This window comes from Schistocerca cancellata, chromosome 9 (genome assembly GCF_023864275.1).
Source record: "Schistocerca cancellata isolate TAMUIC-IGC-003103 chromosome 9, iqSchCanc2.1, whole genome shotgun sequence".
NCBI lineage: Eukaryota > Metazoa > Arthropoda > Insecta > Orthoptera > Acrididae > Schistocerca > Schistocerca cancellata.
In genome coordinates this window covers 200,473,343-200,485,638 of record NC_064634.1, presented here as the reverse complement: position 1 = coordinate 200,485,638, position 12,296 = coordinate 200,473,343, and positions in this window count along the sequence as shown.

The following is a 12,296-nucleotide window of genomic DNA, read 5'->3' as shown; positions in this document are numbered from 1 at the left end:
TGATTACCTGCCATTGTAGCCTCAGTAGCCGATGTAACAGCTGCATCAGACTCTTTTTGTCTTATACGTGCGTTGCCGACCGCAACGCCATATTCTGCGTGTTTACATGTCTCTGTATTTGAATATGCGTATGAGTATACCCGTTTCTTCGGCGTTTCAGTGTGTTATGTACTCACTCCCCTCTACAAGTCCTAGAAGTTTTAAACGGCTATTTCCGAATACCCTAAATAAACCGTTTAGGAGCCAGTCTGAGCATCCGTCTGTTATCAGAAAATCAAAACCAGTTAGAAAATGATTTAGGTAAGATATCTTCAGAGTACGAAAAGTGACATTTGACTCTAAACAATAAAAGGTGTAAGGTCCTCCACATCAGTACCAAAAAAGTTCCGTTCGATTTCCGTTATACGAGAGGTAACACAGATTTAAAGGTTATTGTTTCCAATAAATACCTAGGGATTACAATTACAAACAACTTAACCACCACATAGAAAAACGCATTGGGAAGGCGAGCTGAAGACTACGTTTTATTGGTAGAGCACTTGAAAGATGCAACTAATCAACTAGAGATACTGCCTACGTTACGCTTGTTCGTCCCCTTCAGGAGTAACGCTGCCCAGTAATGCTGCGCAACATGGGATCTTTACCAGATAGGAGTGAGGAAGGAAATAAAAAAAGAAAAAAAACTTTTGTGTCATCACGGAATAGGAGAGACATTTGATATGGTCCACAATGAATATGAGATCTTGCTTGTGAAAATCAGTGTGAAAATGTCGGTCAAGCGCTTATTTACAGTGTAAGAAACTCTGGAATTTACGCGGTTCGAAGATCAATCCTTTATCTTCAGAGTTAGTGCACAAAAAACTTTAGGTGTGGCCAACATAAAACGAAAAAAGAAGCAACAACAATAATAAAATAACTTTGCTACTTCCCTTGAAGCCATGTCTTCTTATGATGTACATCCACTTCACCGTCAACTGATAAAATAAGTTACAATGGAACGGCATCTGTTGTCCATAGGTATTGGCAAAGTTACAATAACAGTTCTTTGTGTGCACAGCCTCTTGTATCTTCCTGAAAGTCATATCCCGCAGACGAACACAGAAGTAAGGCGAGTAACCTCTTCATGAATGTAAACGTGAAATCAAAGAGATACCGAAGAAATAAAGATGATGTATGACTGATAGCCCAGAAATTCGAATTCCGTCATGAACAGAAAGCAAACGACATACAGCAAAGACGCTAAATAATTGTGGAAATTGGAAAAGATCTGAAAAAGTTAGCCGTGTCATCTGTAAGTCGTTCCCCAAGCTTTGTATGTTAATATCCAGTTGTTCTAGTAGATCCAGTTTCTTGCCTTCATCTTGTATATGCAAAATTTCGATATCTTCATCAATACGCAACATGGGCTGCCCAGCTTCGTGAATATGCATGGCTACGGCTGACTGCGAATTTGTGAAGCCGAAAATCGTCCCTGTGTTCTTTGCATTTTAACTCAAAGGACCTACCAGTTTGGCCTACGTAATTCGCATGGCAGGTGTCACACTGAGTTTTGTAGACTCCAGTTCCCCCACAGTTGTCGACTTCATATTGCAAATTGTTCTTTAGGTTAAATCGCAGCGTATTGCTGATCTTAAATACGGCATCGAAATTAAAAGATTTGAAAATATTAGCCACTTTCTCAGAAAAATTACCGAAGTATTGGATTGTTACTCTCTTAATATCCCACCCCGCGATATTCTCCGTTACATTTGTGCGCTGTTTCAAGCTTACTAATTTTTTCGCAGTGTTTTCGTGATAACCGTTAGCTCTGGTTAACTGCTTTACGATATTTAGCTCAGTCATTCTATCTTGTTTACTCGTCTGAATCTGAAATGCTCTGTCTATTGGACATTGAAACGCAGAAAGGTTTGTGCTATGAGGGTCAGTCAAATGATAATCGAATACCCACCAGAAAGGGATAATGGAATGGTTCCATTTAAAAGTAATCACAACACACGTTAAGACTTTTATTCCAGTGGGAGACGAGACGGTCAGTTCGTGGACGGAATCATCCCGTTGCACTATAATGCCTACCGCCACAGTGGGAGCCAGACGAAGGGTATGCTTCAGCGATTTAGTTTGAAACACCGCAGTGTCCTCCGTACAGCCCGGATCTTCCACAGTGTGATTATCACATCTTTGGCAACCTGCGTGGGCGTCAGTTTCAGTCGGATGAGAAAGTGCAAGAGTGCGTGCGGTTGGGGATCTGTCACCGCCCAGCCCCGGACTGTGGAGTAGAAACAGTTGTTTAGCGGGTATTGTGAGACATTACATTGATTCCACATAACTCATAACACAAAGCTGCGTTGTTTTTTTTTTAAATATATACAGGGTGTTACAAAAAGGTACGGCCAAACTTTCAGGAAACATTCCTCACACACAAATAAAGAAAAGATGTATGTGGACATGTGTGCGGAAACGCTTAATTTCCATGTTAGAGCTCATTTTAGTTTCGTCCACCTACGCTCAATAGAGCACGTTATCATGATTTCATACGGGATACTCTACCTGTGCTGCTAGAACATGTGCCTCTACAAGTACGACACAACATGTGGTTCATGCACGATGGAGCTCCGGCACATTTCAGTCGAAGTGTTCGTACGCTTCTTAACAACAGATTCGGTGACCGATGCATTGGTAGAGGCGGACCAATTCCATGGCCACCTGACCTCAACCCTCTTGACTTTCATTTAAGGGGGCATTTGAAAGCTCTTGTCTACGCAACCCCGGTACCAAATGTAGAGACTCTTCGTGCTCGTATTGTGGACGGCTGTGATACAATACGCCATTCTCCAGGGCTGCATCAGAACATCAGGGATTCCATGCGACGTAGGGTGGATGCATGTATCCTCGCTAACGGAGGACATTTTGAACATTTCCTGTAACAAAGTGTTTGAAGTCACGCTGGTACGTTCTGTTGCTGTGTGTGTCCATTCCATGATTAATGTGATTTGAAGAGAAGTAATAAAATGAGCTCTAACATGGAAAGTAAGCGTTTCCGGACACATGTCTACATAACATATTTTCTTTCTTTCTGTGTGAGGACTGTTTCCTGAAAGTTTGGCCGTACCTTTTTGTAACACCCTGTATATACTACCGGCCTCAGTTACAAATCATCATCTGGCACCAGTGTCAGCGGAATTGGAGCATGATTCACAGATATAAGAAAAAAATAAAATATAAATGACAAGAACAGTACACTGTAGTGCTTACAAAACTCGAACAAATACACCTTAACCTTACATATTACTAAAATGGAAACATAGGAAGGCGGCCAATGACACGGATATGTACAAAAATACGTCAGTCAGTTTCAGGTTGAAAAATACGAAGGTTGGCTGAAAAGTAATGCCCCCAGCTTCGTAGTTCTTCAACAGTGGGCAGCATAGGTATGCGGCAGGTACTGGCGTGTTCCATAGCCTCCTCTCTACAGCTCCAGTGCATTGAACGGTTGTGTTGTTACAGTGTAAAGTATGGAACCCTGCGCAGGTGGTCGGTCAAAGCGATTTAAGCAACGTGCAATCATTGAATTCTTGACAGCGGAAGGTGTCACCCCAAAGGAGATTGATCAGGGAATGAAAGCAGTTTATGGTGATTGTATTGACGTGAGTTCTGTGCGTCGTTGGACGAGTAAGTTTAAAGATGTTGAAGCAGGGAACATCTGACGTGCGTGACAAACAAAGACTTGGTCGTGCTGTGACAGCAACCAACGAGTTTCAAAAGCAAAATTTTGACAGATTGGGGGTTCAGGACGGTCATCGTATCACTCGGAGAGAAATTGTAAGCACAGTCGACATTTCACAAGAAAGTATGGGTCACATTATTGCTTTGCTTGGCTGTTGGAAGATGGGAACCGTGGATGCTGACTCCTAAAATGAAAGCACACAGACTTGGAATTTGCCAGGAACCCCTCTCGCGTTACGAGAATGAAGGTTACGCCTTTGTCCATTCTGTTTTCATTCTCTGATGAATCTCCTTTGTGGTGACACCTACTGCTGTCAAGAATTCAATGACTGCACATTGCTTAAATCGTACTAACCGACCATCTGCGCAGTGTTCCGTACTTTACACTGTAACAACACAAACGTTCAATGCTAAGACTTCCCGCCACCTGGAGCTGTCGAGAAGAGGCTACGGAGCAAGCCAGTACCTGCCGCATACTAATGCTGCCAGCTGTTGAAGAGTTAGCCGGCCGGAGTGGCCGAGCGGTTCTAGGCGCTACAGACTGGAACCGCGCGACCGCTACGGTCGCAGGTTCGAATCCTGACTTGGGCATGGATGTGTGTGATGTCCTTAGGTTAGTTAGGTTTAAGTAGTTCTAAGTTATAGGGGACTGATGACCACAGCAGTTAAGTCCCATAGTGCCCAGAGCCATTTGAACCATTTTTTGTTGAAGAGTTACGCAGGTGGAGGCATTACTTTTCAGTCAACACTCGTAACATAACTGGGTATTAGAAAACAAGACGAGCTGCATATTTACAGGTGAGGTATAAAAAAAAGTTAACTGCATAGTAATGTGTGCAAACCACACGGAATACAAAGAGCACACTGTGGAATTCGGAGATCGATAGCAGCAAGAAATATCATCCAGGCTACAGTACAGAACAGTTTTACAGCATATATCTCTTCTTCTTTTTTGCTGTATATATAAAATACTGTACAAGAACGAAGTCTTTTATATAAACAATCAGTGCTCAAATATCAACAGAATTAAAAGCTGCATCCAGGACAGCTAAATGTAACTCACAATTAGAATAATAAATGAACTTGCCAGCGCATACTTATTCCATACCAACGTAGTTAAGCAACCGACAAAAGTCCGCTTAAGAAAAGTGATACTACGTAATTCACGAAGAAAAATAATAGTTACTGTTATCAGCTTAGGTAAGTCCATTATCACAAATGATTTTGTCATAATTACGAGAGATGTGAAACAACAATAAAAATGTTAGTAAAGTACATGTAGCTTAGTGGTCATACTAGTTGAGTACAAAATAAATAGCAATAGATATGACAAGGTTAAATAAAATTAACAAAGTGAAATGAAATGGAGAGCATTATCACAACCTATAACTTAGGTCAATCTGTTGAAAATAACCCATAGTCAAATATTATAAAAATAATAAAAACATCATTGTATAATAGCAATTAAAAACTACAAATTCATGATAATTCTTTTCTGACAAATACAATAATAAAATAAAAAATGTGAAGATTACACAGTATCTGTCAAAGAAACGTTGACCTCTTATGGAATCAAAATTAGGGTCGTCCTGCCATCTTTTACGACGCATTACGAAATGTCATTATTATTATCATTATTATTATTATTATTATTATTATTATTATTTATTCGTTTCGCCCCCTAAGGAGCACGCGGAACCATTAATTAGCACTGGTCTTCTTAGCTTTCTTGTTCTTCTTCTCTTCCCAAAACTTCCTCATACTTCCACTTTGGGCCTGTCTTCTTTCTTGTGTCCGTGCGTTTTTCAATTTCAGATTCTTTTCCGTCAGGTTTTTGGTTATGGACTTATGAGAGTTGATTTTTCTGTCTGTACGCAGTCCGTGAGGTCATTTTGGGTTTCTGTTAGCCAGCGTGCCCTGGTTTGCCAAGTTCCTTTGATGATAAGGAAGATTTTCTTGGTCATTCTAAAGGCGTCCATTCTTGCTAAATTTTCGTAGAATTTCAATACGAAATGTCATTGTTTTAGTAGAAAATACTTTCAAATGTGCGAGGGGCGTTCAATAAGTAATGCAACACTTTTTTTCCGAAAATAGGTTGGTTTTATTCAGGATTCCAATACACCGTATAATTCGCCATGCCTGTGGCTATAAAACCTTATTTTGCAACATAAACTCCGTTCAATGCGACGCCCTTACGCCATCTTACTGGGAGGATATGTATACCCACGTGCAGGGCCGGCCTTAGCCATCCAGGTGCCCCGGGCGAGTTGTCCAGTTGGCGCCCTTTATTGTATAAATAGCGAACCTGGCAGTGCTTTGCAACACGGTATTTGACTGTTTTCTAGAAATCGTCTTAAGTGGTTAATGGCGTCATCTTATGATCATAACATGGTTTTTTCCATCGTAAATTTGAGTATTTTATTTTTTTAAATGGAAATGAAATCCAAATAATCTGAAAGTCCGCTAAGACGCTCCATGTGAGTCTTGTGTAGCCTGTGACGTCAGTCCAGCATGCTGCTGTCGCTGCCGTAACAGTCAGTATAGCAGTGATATATTGTTTGGGCATTCACGTTTTGGGAAATTGTCTAAAAATATTGCGTAGTACCGCACTGTATATCTACAAAAACTCCAGAAAATTGTTTTTGCGTGTTCCAAACAAAGAAAAGATGCGTAAAATGTGGTTGAAACAGGCTCGTATATCCCAAATATTTCTTTTCTTTTCTGAAGCATCCCTGTACTAAAGCGAACAAAACAAAACAAAAGTTATTCAAATTGGTCAAGCCATTTTTCAGGGTGTATATCTTCAAATGGTCGGTCAAAAATTTCCATCTATTTACCGATCCAGCAAATAGATTTAGTACGTGGCGCCCCTTGGGCCCCGGCGGCCTGGGCGACCGCCCGGGTCGCCCCACCCTAAAGCCGGCGCTGCCCGCGTGGTACCACTCTGTTGGTCAACCTTGGAGTCAATGTCTTCCTGCATGAATGACCTCATCCTCGTACTGCCTCCCGCGGAATGCATACTTCGCAGGAGCAAACAGATGGAGGTCCGAAGCGCGCGATTCTGTCTGTAAGGTGGGCGAGGAAGAACAGTACAATGAAATCTTTTGAGCTGTCTGCTCCCGTTATCTGAGTGGTCAGCGCGGCGGAATGCCACGCCAAGGGGCCCAGGTTCGATTCCCGGCTAGGGGAGGAGATTTCCTCCGCTCAGGGACTGGGTGTTGTATTGGCCTCATCATCATTTCATCCCCATCTCCGACGCGCAAGTCGCCCAATGTGGCGAATGCAGTAAGTACTTGCCCTCGGCGGCCGAATTTCCCCGAATGGAGGACTCGAGGACTCCCGGCCCACAATGCCTTACGCTCATTTCCAATTATTATTATTATTTATTTTTTTTGAGCTCTTCAGTAGTGTACAGCCTTGTGTGTGGCATTGCGTTGCAGTGGAGAAGGAGTAGTTCGTTTGCATTTTTGTGGCGACAAATACGCTGAAGTAGTTTCTTTGATGTCGTGGGGGGTAGCAAAATAGCATGAGTTGATCGTTGCACCAGGAGGGAAGATATCAAACAGAATAACCCCTTCAAAGAAGACCATCACCATGACTTTCGACTGAGGATGCGGCCTTGAACTTTTCTTCGGAGGAGAGATGGTGTGGCACCACTCCATGGATTGCCGTTTTATTTCAGGTTCGAAGTGGTGAATACATGTTTCTTCGCCTGTGACGATGTTCGACAAAAAACTGTCACGATCAGCCTCGTGACGTGCAAGCAATATCGGCCCTCCATTGCCCTTTACGGTCTTCTTTTGGGGAGGTGGGTGTGGGTGGCGAGGAAACCAGCGTACACAGCTTTGAGTACCCCCCACTATTGGACAAGTGTATCAGCACGACCAACAGCGATGTCCATTTGTGCAGTGAGGTGTTTGATTGTGGTAGTCGATCATCTCGAATGAGTGTGTCCGCACGTTCCAACATCGCAAGAGCCACTGCTGTGTGCGGCCTGCCGGCACGCGGGAGATCGGGCCTTGTTGCAATGATGACAGGCGCCACGCCCGACGACTCACTGTGCTTTTGTTTGCTCCGTAGACATTTTGCAAGCGCCTCTCTGCTTGGAACGCACCTTCGTTTGCAGACGCCATTTTGAAGGCTGTGTATAGCGCCACCACCTATCGGAACCATTACTTACCGAGCACCCCTCGTACATGTGAAAGTATTTTCCACTTTTTGTTATTAAAACAGTTACTATTGGGAACGACGGCCATAATTTTTCACGAAATAAATCTCGGGTGAACAGCCTGGTATGAGTGAGCATAGGACACAATATTTCGGCAATCGACCACGTTGTCATCATCAGGTGCGCTGATGTACTGATCGGCGGTGGGCCGGCGCCATGTATATACAGGACAATCCCCGTCCTGTTCCTCCCTCAGGCGCTTCCTATGAGTCGGTGCGGTCCGCGCCCCGCGCGCGGTCCGGGTACAGCGGCCGTTCTCCCGCCGTCTGGGCGCTGCGTCCTACGTCTTCTCGTTCAGGATGGTCTGCCGGCACCGCTCTCGTTAATCTTCCCTCGTCTCCCGAAGTCGGTACACTCTGGGAAATATCCTTGTTCTTCTTCATCCGGGTGATCGCCGGTTCCCACGCCTTGCTAAGGATGTAACCGCTGTCACGATTTAGTTGTGGCTCCCTTACTCTGATCTCTACGGTTTCTTTGATGACACAGTCCCAGTATTTGGAAGCCTGTGTCAGGACTTCGGTTTGGTCATAATCCATGCTGTGGAGTTCCGACAAGCAATGCTCAGCGATTGCCGACTTACTGGGCTGTTGCAGTCTAGTGTACCGTTGATGTTCTCGGCATCATTCCTTAATGGTACGGATGGTCTGCCCTATGAATACACTACCGCATTGGCAAGGCATCTGATAAACCTCTGATTTACGTAGAACAAGGTTGTCCTTGACACTACCAAGAGGGCTCTTGGTTTTGCTTGCGCACTCATATCAGGCTGTTCACCCGAGATTTATTTCGTCATAAAATATGCCTGGAGAAATTGAAGAATCACATCGTAATTTATCCCTTACATTTCTGAGTTCTTATTCACAATAATGCACAAGAAGCCAAGACGTTACGTGTATGGATAGTCCCGCAGAGAGAAGCTGTCTGTAACACGCTTTGATCGGCCCTCGGTTTCCATGTCCCGTACCGACAGCCAGGAGGAAGCTACGTGTTTCCGACGGACGATTCTACCAGATCAGCAAGCTGCAGTTGGGGCTGCGGCAAGAAAAAGAGAAGGATGCGGTTCCTGTAGCAGCCACGGGTCGGGAAGACAAAGCGGAGTGGCCGACGAGAAAGAAGCAGAGTAGGGGGTGAGGCGAGAGGGGTAAGAGGTAAGCAGAGGGGTAAGAGGTAAGCAGGCGGGACGAGACGGGCGGCCGGGCCAGACCGATATTTACGCAATATCCGCGTCCGTCCGCGCGTAATGGAAGGAAAACATTCGAGGCGCGCGGCCGGCGGCACGCAAATACGGCGCCGCGCATCTTCTGGCAGGAGAGCGTCTTCTGTCGCGCTAGGCTGGTAGCTGCGACCCGGACAGGTGCTGCCGTCTGATTCGAAAGAGGTGCACTACTGGACATTAAAATTGCTACACCAAGAAGAAATGCACATGACAAACGGGTATTCATTGGACAAATATATTATACTAGAACTGACATGTGATTAGATTTTCACGCAATGTGGGTGCATAGATCCTGAGAAATCAGTACCCAGAACAACCACCTCTGGCCGTAATAACGCTCCTGAAACGGCTGGGCATTGAGTCAAACAGAGCGTGGATGGCGTGTACAGGTACAGCTGCCCATGCAGCTTCAACTTGATACTACAGTTCATCACAAGTAATGACTGGCGTATTGTGACGAGCCAGTTGCTCGGCCACCATTGACCAGACGTATTCAGTTGGTGAGAGATCTGGAGAATATGCTGGCCAGGGCAGCAGTCAAACATTTTCTGTATCCAGAAAGGCGCGTACAGGACCTGCAACATGCGGTCGTGCATTATCCTGCTGAAATGTAGGGTTTCGCAGGGATCGAATGAAGGGTAAAGCCACGGGTCGTAACACACCTGAAATGTAACGTCCACTGTTCAAAGTGCCGTCAGTGCGAACAAGAGGTGACCGAGACGTGTAACCAATGGCACCCCGTACCATCACGCCTGGTGATACGCCAGTATGGCGATGACGAATACACGCTTCCAATGTGCGTTCACCGCGATGTCGCCAAACACGAATGAGACCATCATGATGCTGTAAACAGAACCTGGATTCATCGGAAAAAAAGACGTTTTGCCATTCGTGCACCCAGATTCGTCGTTGAGTACACCATCGCAGGCGCTTCTGTCTGTGATGCAGCGTCAAGGGTAACTGCAGCCATGGTCTCCGAGCTGATAGTCCATGCTACTGCAAACGTCGTCGAACTGTTCGTGCAGATGGTTGTTGTCTTGCAAACGTCGCCATCTATTGACTCAGGGATCGAGACGTGGCTACACGATCCATTACAGCCATGTGGATAAGATGCCTGTCATCTCGACTGCTAGTGATATGAGGCCGTTGGGATCCAGCACGGCGTTCCGTATTACCTTCCTGAACCCACCGTTTCCATATTCTGCTAACAGTCATTGGATCGCGACCAACGCGAGCAGCAATGTCGCGATACGATAAACGGCAAACGCGATAGGCTACAATCCGACCTTTATCAAAGTCGGAAACGTGATGGTACGCATTTCTCCTCGTTACACGAGGCATCACAACAACGTTTCACCAGGCAACGCCGGTCAACTGCTGTTTGTGTATGGGAAATCGGTTGGAACTTTCCTCATGTCAGCACATTGTAGGTGTCGTCACCGGCGCCAACCTTGTGTGAATGCTCTGAAAAGCTAATCATTTTGCACACCACAGCATCTTCTTCCTGTCGGTTAAATTTCGCGTCTGTAGCATGTCATCTTCTTGGTGTAGCAATTTTAATGGCCAGTAGTGTATTTGGCGTAGTGTGTGTAGAGCCTCTACGTCGTCAGTACACAGCTGACTATTAAAATTGCAGCACCGTAGAGGAGGTCGTGGAACAAACGTGGAACTGGCATGAAGTGTACGACATTGAAGTGATTAGCATTTCAGCACAGCCGCACAAAGTAGGGAGCAGTAGCTACAGTGTGTACACAATGTAAGATAAATTGCATAGGCGCCCGCGGGTAGAGTCAATATACACAAAAGTTTTTAGTGATGGTGCCGCGTCATAATGCAATAAAACTATACTAGAGAAACCAACGTTGTCACATTGCTTTCGTCTTCGTCACACAGAGACAGCACGTGGCGTGATGGTGTGGGAGACCGTAATTTCCACAGCAGTCATTTCACCTCCGAAGTGTCGAGGCTGATGGCTGTGTCGTATCTTTGGGGCCTACGTGACGTCTGCCTTGGGGCAAGACAACGTAAGACAGTATATTGCCCGTGCTTTCCTGACTTACTTCGGACCGTAAGGTGTTTGACGGTTGCCTTGGTCAGTAATTTCTCCGGATCTCTCTGTCATCGAAAACATCAGGTCATGGTATGCCGCGAGACCGGCAGGCCACCATTTGCCAGTCACTACAATTTTCCACAAGTTTACATACAGTATGTTATCAAAAGTATCCGGACACCCACAAAACATACGTTTTTCATATTATGTGCATTATGCTGCCACCTACTGCCAGGTACTCCATCCATATCAGCGACCCCAGTAGTCATTAGACATCGTGAGAAAGCAGAAAGGGCCGCTCCGCGGAACTCACGGACTTCGATCGTGGTCAGGTGATTAGGTGTCACTTGTTTCATACATCTGTAAGCGAGATTTCCACACCCCTAAACATGCCTAGGTCCACTGTTTCCCATATGGTACTGAAGTGGAAACGTAAAGGGACACGTACAGCACAAAAGCGTAAAGGCCGACTTCGTCTGTTGACTGAAAAAAAAAATGGCTCTGAGCACTATGGGACTTAACAGCTATGGTCATCAACCCCTAGAACTTAGAACTACTTAAACCTAACTAACCTAAGGACAGCACACAACACCCAGCCATCACGAGGCAGAGAAAATCCCTGACCCCGCCGGGAATCGAACCCGGGAACCCGGGCATGGGAAGCGAGAACGCTACCGCACGACCACGAGCTGCGGACGTCTGTTGACTGACAGAGACCGCCGACAACTGAAGAGGGTCGTAATGTGTAATAGGCAGACATCTATCCAGACCATCACACAGGATTTCCAAACTGCATCGGGATCTACTGCAATTACTATGACAGTTAGGCGGGAGGTGAGAAAACTTGGATTTCATGGTCGAGAGGCTGCTCATAATCCACACATCACGCCGGTAAATGCTAAACGACGCCTCGCTTGGTGTAAGGAGCGTAAACATTGGACGATTGAACAGTGGAAAAACTTTGTGTGGAGTGACGAATCACGGTACACAATGTGTCGATCCGATGGCGGGGTGTAGATATGGCGAATGCCCGGTGTACGTCATCTGCCAGCGTGTGAAATGCCAACAGTAAAATTCGA